This window comes from Loxodonta africana, chromosome 18 (genome assembly GCF_030014295.1).
Source record: "Loxodonta africana isolate mLoxAfr1 chromosome 18, mLoxAfr1.hap2, whole genome shotgun sequence".
In the NCBI taxonomy this organism is placed as follows: Eukaryota; Metazoa; Chordata; class Mammalia; order Proboscidea; family Elephantidae; genus Loxodonta; species Loxodonta africana.
In genome coordinates this window covers 19643653-19662686 of record NC_087359.1, presented here as the reverse complement: position 1 = coordinate 19662686, position 19034 = coordinate 19643653, and the positions used below count along the sequence as shown (strand labels likewise).

The window sequence follows — 19034 nt, the reverse complement described above, 5'->3', positions numbered from 1 at the left end:
CTATTACTATGTATATTTCTGAGCACCCGGTAGGATAATATCCCTTTTTTTTTTTTGCTAAAATTTTCTTAGGTTTTTCTAGTGCATTTAGTCTTCCAGATGGACCTTAGGAACATTTTAATAAGTTCCAAAAGAAAATCTGGAGGGATTATATTGGAATTAAAAGAAAACAATAAATTAATTTGGGAAACTTTGACTTTATCACAACATGAAGTCTTGCTACTCATTTATTCAAGTCCTTTAGACCTTCTCCATGACACTCAGTGATTCTTCCTACAAGTCTTACACACTTCTTGTCATGTTTACTCGGGGTTACTTTACAGTCTCTTCCTGCTCTGAATGGGTGTTACACTCCCCCCCACCCACCCCGCCGCATTTATACACACCTATATTTTCTGACTTTTCTGACTGGTTTTAGCTGGTATATAAGAATGCTACCATCCTGTGTTGTTGTTCTCGTTCTTTTAATGGCCACCCCACTAACTTTATACTCCCCTATACACTTTGTAAGGAGCCCTGGTGGCGCAGCGGTTAAACGCTTGGCTGCTAACCGAAAGGTCAATGGTTTGAGCCCACCAGCTGTTCTGCAGGAGAAAGATGTGGCAGTCTGCTCCCATAAAGACTGACAGCCTTGGAAACCCTATGGGGCAATTCTAATCTGTCTTATAGGGTCGCTATGACTCAGAGTTGACTTGACTTTGGCAGTGGGTTTGGTTTTTTACACACTTTAATCAACTTTATGATTAAATCTTTTGGGCTCTGTCAGTAGACAAGACCATCATCTGAAACTAATACTAATTTTGCCTCCTCTACTCCTCATTCTTATCTTGTTGTATTTGCTACAACCTCCAACATAATGTCAAATACCACCGCCAGTCTGAAACATCTATGATGTGATATTCAAAACCTACATCATCCAACACAGAAGCCAGTTGTCACAGAGGACTGCTGAGTACTTGAAAAGGGGCCAGTGTAACCGAGAAACTGAACTTTACGTTTCATTTCAATGATTTTAAATTGAAAAATGGAGGCTTGATTCAATTACTGAAAAACTGACATCTGCTTTGGAACAACCTGAGTATGTGAATCTACTTTTTCAATTGCAAATTTTATGAAATCCAAACCCAGATCTAGGAGTTACAAAAATTTCGCTCCCAAAGTGAGATGAGCTATAGGTGTAAAATACATACTGGATTTCAAAGGCTTCGTGTGAAAAAAAAAAGAATGTAAAACATCTCAGTAATTCTATCTGACTACATGGTGTAGGCACAATATTTTGGATATACTGGGTTCAATGAAGTATATAATGAAAATCAATTTCACCTTTAAAAAAATTTTTTAAAACACAGCTACAAGAAAACTTGACGTTGCCTGTGTGTCCCAGTTACAGTCTTATCACCAGCATTGTTGTAGAGACCTTCCCATTAACCATGCTCACTCTTGGATTCATACAGATATCCTCCACCATCTCAATTAAGGAATTTATCATTCTTACAGTTTTCAAGAAAGCGAGACCAATAACTTAGCCAGGCTGAATAGTAGGAAGGTACACCACAGTTTGGACACCTCATTCTTTTGTTGCTGGAAAATACAGAACAGGGAACCCAGCCTAGCTTCAACAGAGAGCCTTGGGATCACAATGTTTCCCAGTGTAGGTTCTGACAGATAGCAAGAGGGTGCCCTGAGGAACCCACTCTGGTCAGTGTTGTTCTAGGCCCTAGCCAGCAGCAGAGGGAGGGCCTCCTGGACCATGGCACTAATCATCCCTGGGCTATGGGTCAAGGAAGAAGTACCAGAAAGAGAATTAACATTTACTGAGCTTTTACTTTGCACCAAGCCTTGTACTAGATGACTAATTTTGATTAAACTGCCTTTTTATTTACAAGTAATCCACTCTCCCAGGTACCTGGAAGGCTTTATCTTGTGCATTCTTCTCAAAATCCCATGGAATTATTATCACCATCCCTAGCCTGCAGATAAGAAAATTGAGGATTAGAGAGGGTGAATGAGTTATCCAGTAACTCACTGGTAAAGATAGAGCTGAGGGAAGAAGTTGTCTCTGCTGGATTCAGAGCCCTGGCCACCTCAAGGAGTACCAGAGGAGGTGATAGCACTGTTGGAGCCCAGGCCTCGGATACTTGGACTACCACAGACACATAGCTTGCATACAATTCCAGGTTAAAACGTCCTTAGTCTTGGTGCCCTAATCCACCCAGCTCCCCAGAGAAAGTGCTGATTAATCCTGGGAATTTCAGACCTCAGGCCACCAGGAGGATCCATCCTGTTGGGGACCCGTGCTCCTCATGGGATGGGAACTGGCCACTCTGCACCTCTGCCCTGCCTGCACCTCCATCTTCATCCCAGAGCCATTAGCCTTTGGGCCAGGGGAAGGAAGGCAGCCGGAGAAACAGAGACACCAGTGAAGGTACCAGGAGGGTGGAGGAGAAAGCCTCCCTCAGTGCCTGGGAGTCAGAACACAGCCAGGGCAGGAGAAGGGAGGAGAAAGGAGTGAGCCAAGACATGGGAGTGACAGGAAACGACAACCCAGGAGTCAAGATGATGAGAAACCAGTGACTCAAGGACATCCGGCAACTTCACTTATTTACAAGGCTCTTCCTGGAGACGTGTTTCCCTGAGACCACCATCCAGTACAAGCCACCCAACTCCCATCACAATTGGAGGATAAGGCAGAAGTGAGAAGGGGTGCATGGTGGGGGCCCACTGTGCCCCCGCAGGGCAGGCCCCGCCTCATCTGGGAGTGATCCTCCAGCTGTGAGGACTCCTCGGCTCCTCCCCCCTGCCACTGTCTCAGAAGGAACAGAAGGAAGAGGTTGGGCTTGAAATCAGATCCACCAGGCCTTGTTTTGTTTCACTTTGCTTCCCCTAGGAGCTAAGTGCTGGGCTCTGGCTGACAAGGGAGGGAAAGGGCACTCTGGGGTCTCCAGGGGGAGCCTGGCGCATCTGGACCTGCTATGCCAGAGTGGGTAGCATGGGGTGAAGAACATGGACCCTGGAGCCAGACTCTCTGGGATACAACTGGCTCAGCCACACTGGTCAAGTTACCTGCGCCTCAGTTTTCTCAAATTTGAAAGGGAGTTGATAATATTACGTACCTCCTAGCGTTACTATAAAAGCCCTGATGACACAGTTGTTAAAGCAGTGGACTGCTAACCAAAAGGTCGGCAGCTCAAAACCACCAGCAGCTCCACGGAAGACAGATGTGGCAGTCTGCTTCTGTAGATTTACAGCCTTGGAAACCCTATGGGGTTGCTGTGAGTCAGAACCAACTCAACGGTAGTGGGTTTGGTTTGGTTTTAGTGTTACCGTGGGAGCCCCTGGATGGTGCAAACACTTAACATGCTCAGCTGCTAACCAAAAGGCTAGTTGTTCGAATCCACCTAGAAGTGACTCGGAAGAAAGGCCTGACAATCTACTTCGGAAAAATCAGCCACTGAAAACCCTATGGAGCACAGTTCTACTCTGACACACGTGGAGTTGCCAGGAGTTGAGATGGCTTGATGGCAACGGGCTTTGTTTTTAGTATATTACAAGGATGAAATCAGTGAATATATGTAAAGGACTCAGCACAGCACTGGGCAGCGGTGAGCCCTGGCAAGTGTCTGCTGTGAAGATGATCACTACATCTCTGCCTGGAAAGACAGGGAGACCTCCAGCATCCCCAGTGGCCCCTGACCACTGTCACCCTCCTAAATTCAAACAGGACACATTACTAGTCTGAGAGACACACCCCAGTGTCATCTGAGGACCCCTAATCTGAAGGGCTCCAGGGTGAGGCATGGGCTGAACTCTTTTAAAACCCTCGGGGTCCCCAGGATTAACTGTTTTGGGGTGGGGGCTCCTCCAAGCTGCTGAAGCCCAGGTATTGATTCTGCCCTCCCTCTGCAGAGTCTGTCAGCAGCAGGCTCACTGGTTTCCTTTCTGACCTGACTTCCAGAGCCCTCCTCCCTTCTCTACCTTTAACCCTTTAATGGTACAGGCTGGAGGAGCCTGGATTGTCTCAGATGGGACTTGAGCGCTGATTTCAGTTTGGTAAGGATGGATGTGGGTAACCCTTTGTCGCTGAGTCAATTCCAACTCATACTAGCCCTACAGGACAGAGTAGCACTGCCCCAGAGGGTTTACAGGGCTGTAAATCTTTATGGAAACAGACTGCCACATCTTTCTCCCATACGGATGAAGGCAGAGGTGGGAAAAGAGAATCTCCTTCCATTCCTTCTCAGGATAAGGGTTAGAAGTCACTCAGGAATTTGAGGGATCCTGGGTGCTACCAGGAAGAAATAACACACAAAAGCTGAATACAATCCACCCCCAATAAAATACCACACGGTCCTTTGGACGGTAACCTGATTCTCATTAGCGCTGTCTGTCAATTATATTGCTGGCCTCCTTAGAAGACTCCTTTTGTGCTCTTGCAGGCTCTCCCCTTACCATTTGATTGAACCTTAAACCCTGGGGTGGGGGGTCCCCTTTCTGATGCTTCAGGGCCAAGGGCAACATTCTAAGGGAAACAGAAGGGTTGCACTGAGTGGAGGCTTTCAGGGTAGAGAGGAAGAAGGGGCTAAGAGCAGATGCTGAAATGCAGAGCCCGGCTTCATTGTCACATGTGGGGAGATCTGAAGCTGGGGTCTTCAGGCCAAGTTCAGTTACTGCGAGAACATGTCCCTCCTGGCTGCCAAGGCCTCCGGAGGCACAGGTATAAGCAGAACCCAGGGGCTCTCTGGCCTGGCTGACCCCATCTGCCACGCCAACGGCCACAGCAGATGATGGTGGCCAGGGCTGGGCATGGACTTGCAGCCCCTGAGTGCATGCCAAGGGATTGCTCCTGCCCTGGCACTGTTTTTCAGATGCCCTCAAGCCCTGGGATGATAGAAAGGACATGGAATCCAGGTGTCCTAAGTTGTTTCTCATGGGCTGGGTAACAAGGGAGGGCTTGATTCAGGAACATCCCAAGTCTGGGTGGACATGCAGGCCTCACCTAGGCCCAAAAGGGAGCTTCTTCCTCAGCTTGGGCGGCTGAGTGGAGACCACCAGTGACCCTGTTCCTGGCAAAGGAAGGCTTGGGATAGCAGCGCTGCCAGCCTGGCATGGAGCCCAGAGCTGCGAGCTGGCAGTGCCTGGGGAGCCTCTGATGTATGCTGGCTGGAAGGAAGCCCAAGGCTCCTCAAGGAGGTGTATTCTAAGCTGGAGTTTCAGGGGCATGGTGAGTGGGAATGTGGGAACCTAATGGCTGAACTTCCTTCCCGGCCAGCTGCAAGCAAAAGAAGGCAATGTCCAGTTACACACGACAGCTCCTCCCTGCATCACTGTCCAGTTCTAGACCCAGAGCGGGGGAAGGTGGGCCACAGGCACCCCGGAAACACTGGCTAGAGGTGGCCTTCAGGACACTCTGCCAGACAATCCCATGAAGTCCCCCCAGGGTCCAGAATTTGGTTTCCTTTCCCAAGGTCGAGGAAAATCCCAAATCCATAAGTCACAAGATCTCCACGGGTCAGCTCTCAGCTTCTAGAGTGAGATTGCTCAACCCCTCTGCCTCCACCCCCAAGCCTTATCTCTGGCATCAACCCAGATCCCTTTCCTCCAAGGGACAGGCTCCTCCCTCCCCCCACAGAGACAAGCTCCTCCAAGGCTGGGGAATGTCCAGCCAAAGAGGGCTGGAGTTGCTGACCAGCACCAATCCAGGCCTGCTCGGGCCTCTGCTCCCTCCGCTCCAACCCAGAGAAAAGAGAGAGAGGGGAAGTGTATCAGGGCCAGCATCGCAAACACCTTCCCAGCACACCTAGGCACACGCTGTCCCGGCCACAGAAATCAATCAGCCGCTCCAAAGGTGCAGGGAGTTGGCTTCCTGGAACCACAGCCAACCTGAGGCCCTTCTGGAAAAGCTCCTGACTTGTAAAGAAGGGTCCTAGGCCCTCTCCCAGGGTGATATTTGCCCCGTGCTTGGTAGATGAGACCCTGGTTTGCTTGGAGCTCCCTGGTGTCTGGTCCTCTGGGCCTGGACTGTCGGGGTTCCGAGAGGCAGCAAGTCAGAAGTGGAGTGGGCATGCATTGGTGGGTGGGCGTGTGTAAGAGAGAAAGGAGGGGAAAAAGAAGTCCAGAGAGAGGAGGTGAAACCCCAGGCCATGGAAGCTATGGAAGTGGAGGCCTGAGCTATGGAGCACAGTGGGAGTGGTTGATCAGCAAGAAGCAGGGGGCTCTGTGAACTCAGGGAGGTACCAAAGGACCTGAGACCCGCCAAATAACACTTCTTGGGAACAAGCTCACTGCATCCCAGTGGCCTCCCCCAACTCCTTGCAGGATCCCGGGGAAGGGCAGGCAAGCCCACTCAGACACCTCCCAAGGCTTACCCAGCCACCTTTATGGGAAAGAGCAGCTGTCCCCAAGGACTGGAGGGTCAGAGTCCAAGTTTGAAGGAAATAAACCAATCTCCACGGTCAGTCACATGGGCAGCTCACCGGGCAGCTGATGAGAGAGGGAACCTGGTGGCACCCCCACACTCACCAGACTCGGGGAGCAGCTCCCCTGCCAATGAAAACTCACAAGATCCAGAGGACCCCCATTCTTGCTTTGCAGCCCTGGGGCTGCCTAGAGGCCCAGCTGGGCCCTGCCCCAGTACAGCAAACTCCCCCTTTCTGGGGAAATCCACAGTTCTGCTCCCCCTTCCTTTGTGCCTGCTCTTTGTTCTCTTAAAATTCAGTCCATCCCACTGGTGGTCCCCTCCTCCACCCTCGCCCCGGCAAGGGGGTGGGTGGGAGTTATTAGAAAGCCAGACCCAGCAAAGAAGTTTCATTGCCGGAGGCCCTCCTGCTTCAGCCCCTCATTGTTTACCCTCGGGCCGCTGGTGGGAAACCTTTCTGTGGTCCAGATGGCTGCGGGTCTAACAGCGAGGGAGATGGGCCCTCCAGCACCCTTAAAGACCCTGTGACCATTCAACTGCTCTGCTACCTGGGCAAAGACTGGCACCAGGACGCAGTTAAGGGCCGTGGGAGCCGGTCAGATTGCAAGGGGTGGGGCTGGTGGAGAAGTTCCCAGACAACTAGAAAAGCAGCAGCGTTGCCTTTCCATTCTCCCAGGGAGAAAAAGAAAACTTCCAAAGCCCTGGGCAGCTGTATCTCATCAGGCAGACACAGGGAACCTGGTTTGAGTTAGCAGCGAGCACCCCTCCCCCAGACGATCTCTCTCTCTCTCTTACACACACACACAAGCACACGCACACGCACCGAGTTCAGTCTTCTCCCTCTCTTTTTTACTTACACACACGCACTACTAGTTCAGTCCTCTCCCGGGAAGCCAACCCGGCTCCCGGCTTCCCGCCCAGCGCTCAGGGTCCGGACACTCACCGGGGCCGTCCCGGGTCCCCAGCTGGGAGTACAGCTAGTGGGAACGCACCCGAGACCGGGGCAGTTTTGTTGCCCCGGCCGGGGGAGCTCCAAGGTGGGGCGGAGCCTGGGGCGACGATTCGGGCCCAACCGCCCAGTGCCAGGGATTAAATCATTAACCAACTGCTCGGGCCCGCGGCCACGCCGAGGGCGCTCGGTCCAGGGCGCAACGGGCGCGCGGGTCCTGCAGCAGCCACAGCGCCCCCCGGGCCCGGTGCGCAGCCCCCTCCCCGACTCCCGAGAGGTGCGACCTCGCAGGGCCCCACCCCGGCGCAGGGCGCGCGGTCCGCTCCGGCCTAGGCCTCGGGTCTTCCGAGGAGGCGGGCGGTGCGGGGGAGGGAAAGGGCGCGGGGGAGGGGGGGCGAGCAGGATTTGTTTCGTTGGCCAGTCCCTTCCTGGTGGCTCCTGCCCCTCCTTTCTCACCGGCCGGTGACACTGGGTGGCGTGTGCTGCAGTGTGCGTACGACAACGAGTACGTGTGTACACGCCTCTGCCACTACTGGCGAAGAATTCGAATCTTCACGGAGAACTCCGCGCGCACACGCCCCCCTCGCGGTGCCCGCCGCCTGCGCGCCGCCGATGGTGGCGCTCCGGCCCACTCCTACACGCAACCCCATTCTTGGGCAAGGGAATCAGCCTTTTAATGCCTGGATTCCCCCACCCCGGCAGCGTCCTCGGCCGGGCGGCGAGTCTGGATCTGGGCGGGGGGGCGGAATCGAACAGGGGCGAGGCTGCGCCCGCGCGCAGTCGCCCCCCCTCCCAGCCCCCGCTCCGCTCCGACACTGGGTTCTGGCTACGGGTCCCAGGCACTCCGGCCGCCCCGCGCGCGTCTGGCCTCCAGCGGGTGGAGGGGGGCTTCTGCGCCCTTCCTCTGCCCCACGGCCTCCCATCCCCGGCTTTTTCAATCCTACCTGCCCCATAGAGGGGCTCGAGCCCCCCAAGCCGAGCCCACCCAGGCCTCGCAGGTCGCAGGGGGCTATCACGGCTAAAAGCGGGTGCCCGTTGCCTACCTCGGTGCTCAGAGATCCGAGCGCGGGGCTGGTGCAGCAGTGCGCTCCTCTCGGTGGATTCCGCGCGGCGACCGGGGTGGTGGCCCATGGCAGCGCCGACGTTTGTTTCCCTCCAGCTCTGGGGCTTTCAGGTCTGGAAGCCGCTCGGACACTCCCCTTCCAGGCTCCTCCCACTCCCTCCCTCCGCGCCGATGTCACGCCGCCGCCGCAGCCAATGGAGCTTGGCAACAGCGCCTCGGCTGCTCCGGCCTCTTCTGTTCAAATCCCGGAGCAAGGGACTTTCGGCGCTCCATGTAGGGAGGCCTCTGCCGGGAAATCGGCCAGGACCGGGGCCGGCGGGGCCCCGGGGCTCCAGTCTCGCTGCGCTGAGGCCCCGAGTCCCCATCTGGGGTCCCAGGAGTCATGGGTGCGTCTCCCACCGGTGTTGGGCCGCGGCTTGGCTCGAGACCCTCCCAGCGCTCTTCCAAATCCCAAGCAGAGAGCAGAAGCCAAAGATCCTCGCCCCATTTCCCGCTCCCTCCCGGAGCCACTGATCGCCTCCTGGCCCAGTACCCGCGGGAGACCGGAGCGGGGACCGGGGGGAGGGTGCGGGCGGCGCCAGGCTCGTGGATTCCATCCCAGACTCAGGAAACGAGAGGGAGGCGGGGAGGACGGGCTCCGGGGCAGGCGCCGGACTGCTTGTAAGAAGGGTTTCGGCCGGGGTGACCTGTTTTTGATCATCCTGTTTTCCCAAGTCTGTGCTCTTTGCCTTCCAAGTATCCCCGAGGCTACATTTAACTCCTGATTTCCAGGGTCTGCATCTGTGAGACTTTAGGCCTTGGATGCTATTGTTTTCAAGCAGCACCCATTTGTAGGTTACCATTACCAAAGTCATAAAGGCCAGCGGGAAATACTCAAGGAAAGGGAAGTGGGCAAAGCATCAAAGTGAAAGCCCCTTTTGCTCCTGGCCACTAGAGCTCCCCCACTCGGGATTTTACACGAAGGGGTGGAGGCTGTGGGGCTCCAGCCTCTGCTCCCCACGTGGCCTCTGGATCCCACCCCTTTGGCTTTCTCTCATCCCCATTCTTCTGTCCCATCTGTGCGGGCTTCTTGAGAAACCTGTCCCGAAGATGAAGTGCTATGGCCACTCCATCTTGCTGTGAAAATCCAACCCCAAACCGGACACTTAGGCTAGAACGTGGGAGTTCAGAGAAACTTCAGTCAGACCCGCATGGATTCAAACCCTTAATGGGTTATCTGGGTCAGTGGCTAAAACCCTCATCTCCTTATATGTCCAAACAGCATGGAACCTGACTGCTCTGCTAGCCCTGCTTGCCTCATCTGGACCTAGTGATGGTGAAATGGGGCATTAAGAGAGAAAGGGCTTTGAAGAGTATAAAGCACCAAGAAAATGGAGTTGAAGGTTCTCACTATGACCTGGGAGGAGAAGGCGTTAGCCACTCCCAGTGTCTTCAGAAGAAATAGGATGGAATGAGGCTGAGAGGCACATCTGGCTTGGAATTCTAGCTTCTCTGTTTGCTAGCTGGACACGTTACACAGGGGCTTCCCATTTATAACATGGGAACAGCAGCCCCTGCTTCTGGGTTGGGGCAAGTATTAAATGCGATCATGTACAGAAGACGGCTGGTGCTTGGCCGGGCACATGCAGATGCCCAGTGGGTCCCTTTCTTCTGGTGCTTTCTCCTACATTCCTCCTAGCTGGATATCCTCCCCCAGGGCCCTCTCCAGAAGATGCAAGCTAAATCTTATCTGTCCTGGAGGTACTTCTTCCTCCCCCCCTTCTCTTTCCTTCCATTTTTAGCAAATTTATTTTGTCTTTGGGGCCTTATTGTGGTTAGCTGCTGTCCGGTAGCCGCCCCCTCCACCCCCACCCCTACCACCGACTCGTAGCAATCCCATGCACAATGGAATGAAACACTACCCAGTTCTGCACCAGCCCCATGATCAGTTGCAGATCAGAACTTGTGATCCATTGGTTGATTTTTCGGAAGTGGATGTCCATCCAGGCCTTTGTTCCTACTGTCTTGGCCTGGAAGCTCAGCTGAAAGCTGTTCTGCACTCTAACAACACATAAGCATCATGTGACAGACAGGTGGTGGCTGTCATGAGGTGCATTGGCTGGGCTAGAACCCAGGTCTCCTGCATGGCAAGCAGAAATTCTACCACAGAACCACCACTGCCTCCTTTTAGGGCTCGTTGTTGTTAGTTGCTGTCAAGTTGATTCCAACTTATGGCAACCCCAGGTGTGCAGAGTAGTGCTGCTCCATAGGGTTTTCAAGGCTGTGGCCTTTTGGAAAGAGATTGCCAGGCTTGTCTTGGGAGGCACCAGTAGCTGGGTTCAAACAGCCAACCTTTCAGCTAGTAATCAAGCACTTAACCATTTGCACCACCCAGGGACTTCTCCTTTTGGGGCTAGCTGTTAAAAATTTGCACTCCTTTTTATAGGCGTCTTGGGTTGGGCTTCCTGATTAGATTATGTACCAATTAAGCATGCCTCCAGGACGAAGTCTGGTGCCTTTGTAAATCTTCCCAACCTTCACCCAGATTCTAAGCTTATTCCACAACCATTTAACATACATGGAGATTTGCCTTTGGGGTCATTGATGAATAAAGCCCAAACCCTACCCTCTGGGACCCACAGTGGACCCAGATTGCCCAGAAAGGAGCTCAGCAGGCAATTCTTAACTCTGTTCCTGTGGATACCACCCTGGGGGATGCTTGATTAAAAGATGCTCAGAACCCCAGACCCACGAGTTTCTTGTAAATTTTGTCTCCTAAATGTCTGCAGAGGCTAAGTTTTGCTCCAAACTTTTAGGCCTAAAGCTCTCCACTGATAATCGGAAGAAATTACCAAAATGAAAAATCAAGGCTGGGATATCTACCTGAATTTTTGGGCAAGCTCAAAGCCCCTGACTTTCAGGAGGGATTTGAGGTCTTAACTGCACTATGGTGTGACTTGGCCTGTAAGCCTTTAGGCCTGGGCGTGTGCCTGGGCCTGTTGGGAGCCGCTGGGGCCTGTTCATGGGATTTGGGTTTTGGGATCTTCGCAGCTGTGTGGGCTTGCCCCTCCCTAATACAGCCGCTCCCCTCCCCACCATGCATACACACGCACACACACACGCACACGCACACAGGCATGCAAGCAAGCACGCACCTCCCAGCGTTTGCTAACATCGTATTCTGGGCATTTTACTGCACACTATTCAGTGCACAGAATTCAGGCCCAGCCCTAAGAGGGCCAGTAAAGCTAGTTATTCCCATTTCCTTAGAGAGAAGTTGGAGGCCCTCTTATTTTTCTGCTTGCCATAACGTACAACTCAGAGCCGGTCACTTACCTTTCTGAAGTTAGCTGACCTCCAAGGCCCCTTCCCACTTGAGTGCTCAGACTTCTATCCTGAATCTCATGCCCCCTCTTCCCTACTGAGGTTAGATGAGATGATCCTGGAGTGGACACCCTAGGATGTCATCAGGGCACCCCAAGGGACTGAGCCCTGCTGTCAGCACACAGTTTGGGGGTGGAGCCTTGGCTGCCTGCGTCAGGAACCATCACCTGAGGATGCTGGCGTGAGCCTGCTGGGCAGAGGCTCTTCTACTCCTGGTCCCCAGTTGCTGGGAACCACCTGGAGCCCTTTCATGGGGCTAGGACAGCCTCTAGTTAAGCACTCGACTACTAGAGGAAAGGTTGGTTGTTCAGACCCACCCAGAAGCACCTCAGAAGACAGGCCTGGTGATCTGCTTCTGAAAGATCACAGCCTCGAAAAGTCTGGGGCGCACAGTTCTGCTCTGTACACATGGGGTTGCCATGAGTCGGAATTGACTGGTCGGCATCGACTTGTCGGCAACTACCAACGATGACAACAGCCTACGAACGTCATGATGATACCAGGCTGCTGGTACACACATCAGGGCTCTGGGGCAGCCAGTGCACACCCAGGGAGTCAAACAATAGGTCATCCCTGGGGGCTCCCTGGGGACAGGATGGTGTCTGATTCAGGAATCTCCAGTATGGCTGGCACATAGTAGGTTGCCAAATGAATGAATGAGCGGAGTCCTGAGTCCTGCTTTTTGCGCTGAGCTATGGTCACTCGCTGTGGCTTAGTGGCCCTCACTGAGTTCTGCTAGCCATCTACAAGGTCATATTTTCTCCCCAAGTGACAGCTCCTGAGAACTTGCAGCATAAGTGGGCTCAGGGGAGGGAGGTGCAGGTGAAGTGTTGTGTCTGAGAGGACCCCTGGCCAGGAGAGACGCTGGTCACCAGCCCTTGCTGGGCACTCGCTGGGGGCAGAGGGATGATCTGAGCTTGCAGAAGAGATGAACTGGGACGAGGGTGGTGGCAGAGCAGAGACGCAGTGGAGTTTACCGGAAATAAGTCCAGATGTGGAGGTCAGAACATCTGGGTTCTACTTATTGGCTGTGAGACCCTGGCGGGGGGGCTTGTTTAGACTCTGAGTCACATCTGTAAGGAGGGAAGGGTAACAACTGGGATTGTACAAGGTTGTCAGAAGATTGGAGGAGATAAAGCTTATGACCTGGCTTTGTGAACTCTCAGGTCCAGTGTAAGCGACCAGTTACTGTTCCCATTATTGCTAGGTCAAGCTTTGCTTCCGGGTACCATCGTGCCCTCTGTCCTTCTGCCAGGTGAAGGACAACAGTGCAGGCCTCCCCAGATGCCACTCAGGAGTCCTGTCGGCCACTGTGTGTTGTCATCCTATTAACACGCTGCCCCTGACCACTGAGCTGGGACATTTCCAGGAAGGCAGGACAGGATACTAAATTCCTTGTCCATCCAGGAGGGAAAAGAGCGGGCGAGGAAGATACACCCAGAGTTCTGGGCTCCTGAGAAAATCGGCATTGACTTCGACTAAAGACAGAAACCTGAAGCAGGGATACTGGAAGGGCTGTTCCATGAGCTCCCTGGATTTCTGCAGCCCAGAGCTCCACCCACCAGTGGTCCCTGGGTGTACAAATGGCGCCATGGGGGGTGTCTGACCTCCTCTAGCTTCACAAGAAGGAAGGAGAATCAAGATCAACAGCCCAAGGCTGATTCCTACGAGGCAGAGGTCAGACAGACCTCCACTCTCCAGCCTTTTTACCAATTCTGACACCAGCCATCCCTTCGACGGCACTTCCTACTTCTCTGGTGGGTTCGATGATTTGTTGTAGTGGCCACAGAGAATTCACAGACAATACTTGGAATTGTAGGGTTTATTAGGGAAGTAACAGTTACAATTCAGGTTCAGGAAGGACTCAGGATACTGTTCTTCAATCAGGACAGTTTTTTTTAGCCCTGCCGGCAGACAGGTCTCTCTCTGGTCCTTGGCTCCTTGGCCTGGCCTCTGCCCTGCTCAGGCAAATGTTACAAAGCTCTTTTAGCTCTGCCAGCAAGTGCCTGGAGTCATCCCACTCCACCAGAAAACCTTCTGCTGGTTTTCTGATTCTGCTGCCGCCATTTTCCTGCTGCTGCTTCTCGCCGTCTTGCCATTCTCAGTGTTATAGCTCACTCTCCCTGTCTCCTGGGTCTAGGAGGGTCTGGAAGTAGGGATCCCAGGTCCAAAGGATATAATTTGCTCCCATATTTTCTTTCTTGGTGGTAGGCAGATCCCATTCTGCTCTGGAATTGGCTCTCTTTTAAGCCTAGTAGAAACCCTGGTGGTATAGTGATTAAGAGCTATGGCTGCTAACCAAAAGGTCGGGAGTTCAAATCCACCAGGCACCCCTTGGAAATTGTATGGGGTAGTTCTACTCTGTCCTATAGGGCTGCTATGAGAATCAACTCGACAGCAACAGGTTTAAGCCTAGCATGAGGGCAAAACTGACCAATCCCCTTGTTAGGGTTCCATATACCTTATTTGCAGGGCCCCACCCCCACAAGGGTGCAATGCACCTTATTTACATTATTAACAAGCTATCCAATCCCCCTTGGTGGGCCACAGACACCTCATTTGCATAACACCACCCAGTCTTTTGGTTAGAGTTACAAGACCATGGTGAGAAAGGCCATATGGGGCAACTATCGCACTGCACGGAGACAAGTGGGAGAGCCCAGCCTTACCTTCAAAGGCCTGTAGGTCCAGATTAGACCACAGGCCCTGGAGCCAGACAATCCTGGGTTCAAATCCCGACAGTTGCTGTGTGACCTGAGAGAGGTCACTTGAGCTCCCTGGGGTTTGGTTTCCTCATGTGTACAATGGGGGCACAAGGTGGTAGATGGTTGATGGGTAACACAGGTAAGAGCCTAGTACAGCGCTGAGGCCATACCAAGGGCTAACTCTGCAAACGCCAGGGCCTCATTGTTAAGGGTCCAGGTTAGACCTTCTGGATGGAGCAAGCTGAGCATTTATCTTGAGCAGAGAGTGGGTCCAACCCTGTTAGCGTTTCCCAGAATTGAACTCACAGGAAAAAATTATCTGTGAGAGCCAGTCCTAGACTTCTGATAAAGGAGTCAGGCCAGGCTCTGGGGGGCTTTGCCCAGAGGGGCCCTGCCTCTGTCATTGTCTGTGGGGAGCGGGTAGACAGAGACCCAGGTATGCCAGAGAGCAGCCCCCGATAACCAGCAGCCCTCTGGGCCTCCAGAAGATGGAAAGAAAAGGGGCTAGTAGGAAGGAATTATCTCCTGTTTGCACCCTGATGAGACCTTTTTCCTGAAAGCCTGGCTCAGAGGTAAGAAACCAAAAAAGCCAGTTGCTATTGACTTAATTCCAACTCATGGCGACCCCATGTGTGTCAGAGTAGAACTGTGCTCCATCGGGTTTTCAGTGGCTGATTTTCCCGAAGTAGATCTCACCAGGTCTTTCTTCCAAAGTGTCTCTGGGTGGAGTCCAACTGCCAACTTTTTGGTTTCTAGCTGAGCACTTAACTGTCTCCTGAGGGAAAATGTGCCTTCAGTAAGAATCACTTAGAAAAGGAAGAACTGCTGTCATTTACTGAGGACCCTACTGTGTGATAAGCACTGAATCACCATAATCCTACAGAGTAGTTGCTATTGTTATGCCCATTTTTCAGATAAAAACCAGAAGAGGCTCAGTCACTTGCCCCGGATGACAGCTAGTAAATCTAGACCCCAGGTTAGAAAACCTTAGAGGCAGCCAGGCCCCAGAGCCCATAGTTCCTGCCACAAAACCACAGGACAGCAGGAAAGAAAACAGATTCCAGCTGAAACATGATGACCTTGTTACCCTATGAGCTATGGGGGCCTGAGAAGGTTGCTTATCAAGCAGGCCTACTCCTATCTGCCTAGGAAGGTTCTACATGGTTTCCAGGGCACTTGACTCACCCTGCTTCCAGGCTGTTCATAGAAGGTCACAGTCATGGCTCACATCACCTCCTCCATCCCCCTTCACTGCCCCCTAGGCCACATCTACACCAAAGACCCAATTATATCCCTCCCTGAAGCTCAGCACATGGCCCAGGGGTGCAGAGGAGGATGATGGGAGCTATAGGCATCACTCAGCATCCTCGTCATCCCAATGTGATGTGACACATCACTCAGATGTCCCAAGAGCTTAGAGGAGCAGCCCTCAAATCAGGAGATTCTGCGTCTGTGCCTTTTGTTGGGGTGCTTCCATCTCCTCCTCTCCCTTTATACTGAGTCGCCTAGATCCCGAACCCTTAGCTGAGCTTCTGATGCCTGTGCACTTCTGTCTGACCCTGGGGTCCCCCTGTACTTTCTTAGCTCCCGGGGCATAGAAAGGGAAGCTGTTCCGGAAAAAAGGACTTGAAGAGACAGCCATCTTGCCCTGACTTGACAAATCTGCCCCCAAACTCAAGCCAATGTGACTGTGTCTTAAGCTAATGGCTGCAGAGAAGGGGTGAGGGTGGAGAAGGGCCTGAGATCTCTGCATCCCTTCCTGTCAGGGGAAGAGTGACAGAGGGATGCAGAAAACTGTATGTATAGGTTGGGTTTAATTGCCAAGAGGAGCCCTAGTGGCGCAGTGGTTAAAAGCTATGGCTGCTGACCAAAAGGTGGGCAGTTCGAATCCACCAGCCACTGTTTGGAAACCCTATGGGGCAATTCTACTCTGTCCTATAGGGTCGCTATGAATCAGAATCGACTCGACAGCAACAGGTTTTACTTGTCAGGAGACCCTGGGTGGTGCAAATGGTTAGGCACTCTGAAAGGTTGGAGGTTCAAGTTCACCCAGAGCGGCCTCAGAATAAGGGCCTGGTGATCTACTTCTGAAAAACCAGCCATTGACAATCCTGTGGAGCACAGTTCTACTCTGTCATACCTGGGGTCACCACGCGTAGGCGTCAGCTTGACGGCAACTTTTCATTGTCAAAGTTCAACATTGTGGCTAAACAACAACAAAAAAAACTCCACTGCCCTTGAGTTGATTCCAACTTACAGCCACCCTGTAGGACAGAATAGAACTGCCCCACAGGACTTCCAAGTTGTGATCTTTACGGAAGCAGACTGCCACATCTTTCTCCTGAGGAGCAGCTGGTGGGTTCGAACTGCTGATTGGTCATCAGCCAAGTGCCTTAACCATTGTATCATCACCAGGACTCCTTACATCATAGCTACAGAGTTTGTTTTCTCCAGAGTTTTCAGTTTCCTAAGCGTTGTCTGGGAGCGTGTGTGTGTGTGTCCTTCCTTTGCTTCTGGAAAGCCTCAAGTCAGAACCATAACTCACCCCGGTCTGATGTCAATGATCATTTACGCTTCTCAGCTTGATGGCTTGATGCCGCAGGACACCAGCTTTCTCCTCTCCCCAGGCCCTCTGTCACCTCAACTTGGTTGTTCTCCGGAAAGTAGTTATAGTTGAAGGCCAAAGACATGTTAGGGGAGGCAGCTTCAGAAAGCAGACTGCTCCAGGCCCAGGATGCACACCCAGGCCAGTGGAGTTTCTGAGCAACAAATATGGCCCAGGCTTGGTGATGTCCAGCGAGTCCTTCAGCAAACACTCCATCCCAGGCCACCAGAAGGCAGCAGGGAGAGAGAGCTGGCGTGAGGAGGCTCAGGGGCCTTGTGACTGAATCTACAAGAAACGAATGACATGGACACACAGAACAGAACTTTTCTCCTCTTTCTGAGGAAATAGTTTGGCTACTTTTGGGAGAATGATACAGTGTTAGAGATTGAGTCCAGAGAGGTGACGTGTCCTGTCAAGGTCACATAGCCAGTTACGAGCAGAACCAGGGAGGAGACCTGAGTGCCCCTAGCCCCGGGCCTATGCTTGTTCCACTGCCTGGGTGGTTTTCAAAGGTTTATTTTCCTAAGCAGTGGAATTCCCCTGCACCCACCAGGGTGGGCAGCTTTTTTAGCTTTGCAGTACTCACAGGCAGGCTTGGTGGTCTCATCCCAAGGCAAACTGCTGGCCTGGGGGCTGCATCCTGCTTGAAGAGATGTCCTGTTTGGCTCACACCACTATTGCTGCAACACAAGCTCCTCCAAAAACGCCGTGGCATAAAACAACCATTTTCTTACACTTCTGGAATCTATGGGTCAGGAGTTTGAGCACAGCACAGCGAGAATGGCTTGTTCTCTCCATGATGTCAGGGGGTCTCAGCTGGGAAGACTTGAAGACTGGGGATGACTCAACGGAATCCCCTTAATACCCACCTGCCCAATGGTTGATACTGACCGTCAGCTGAGATCTCAGCTGGGCTGTCATCCAGAGCACTTCCATGTGTTCTCTCCACATGGAACAGTTTGAGCTTCCTCACAAGATGGCAGCTGAGTGCCAAGAGTAAGCAAACCATCATGAGAACCCGCAGAAGCTGTGTCACCTTTTATGGCCTTGCCTTGAAAGCCACATAGATTCACTCCACCATAGACACAAGGCCACCCAGATTCACAGGGAGGGAACAAGAGACAGGGCTGGATTATCCAATAAGCAAGGTACGCACGGGCTTCCTTGTGTTTACTTACTAATCCGTAGTGCACGATTCCACCTGTTATTCACCACACCTTTAACCCATGTAAAATTGTGCACTACAGATTAGTAAGCAAGCACAAGTAACCCTGCTGTAGCTTGCTTACTGGCTAATCTGTCCCTGAACAAGCCCTCTCCCCTTGATGGGAGAAGTATCTAAGTCACATGGCAACAGGAGCTCTGAGATGCAGGGTATTGTTGTAGTGGTTTTTGGAATACACGATCTGCCACAATCATGTTTAAAATATATATTTTTAGTTGCTAATATTTAAACAAAGAGCCCTGGTGGTGCAATGGTTAAAGTGATTGACTGCTAACCAAAAAGTCAGCAGTTTGAAACCACCAGGGGCTCCAAGGGAGAAAGAAGTGGCAGGCTGCTTCCATAGAGATTTACAGCCTTGGAAACCCTATGGGGTCAGTATGGGTCGGAAACAACGCCACAGCAGTGGGTTTTTTGTAATATTTAAACATAAGGGAAATCGACATAAAATGTAGATTTCTGGTTCTGGAAAAAATTAGAAGGATCTGGCAACACGGGGGTCCTCATTCCCCCTAGGAGCAGTCTGTGAGGGGTGCCCCCTTTAGGAACCACATGTGGGTTCTGCAGTTGACCACAGTCACCACTGCTCCCTATGTCTCCCCTCTTCTGAGGCCCGCGTCAGTCGCCATCTAGTCACTGTGCATAGCTATCTTTCTCTTGCACATTTATGCCCTCACTGCTTGCTTGGTCCCGGGGCATTGATGGTGCCGCC

General features: G+C 52.5%; 1 protein-coding gene across 1 annotated transcript in view; it reads right to left on the bottom strand.

The window, feature by feature from the left end:
* The window catches only part of CDC42EP4 (CDC42 effector protein 4), a 28366-nt gene extending 19845 nt beyond the window's left edge, over positions 1–8521 (bottom strand). Inside the window, exon 1 of the mRNA XM_010596984.3 lies at positions 8408–8521. The gene's annotated coding sequence lies outside the window, so the exon portion shown is untranslated. The remainder of the gene's footprint in view (positions 1–8407) is intronic.
* Between the last annotated feature and the right edge of the window lie 10513 nt (positions 8522–19034).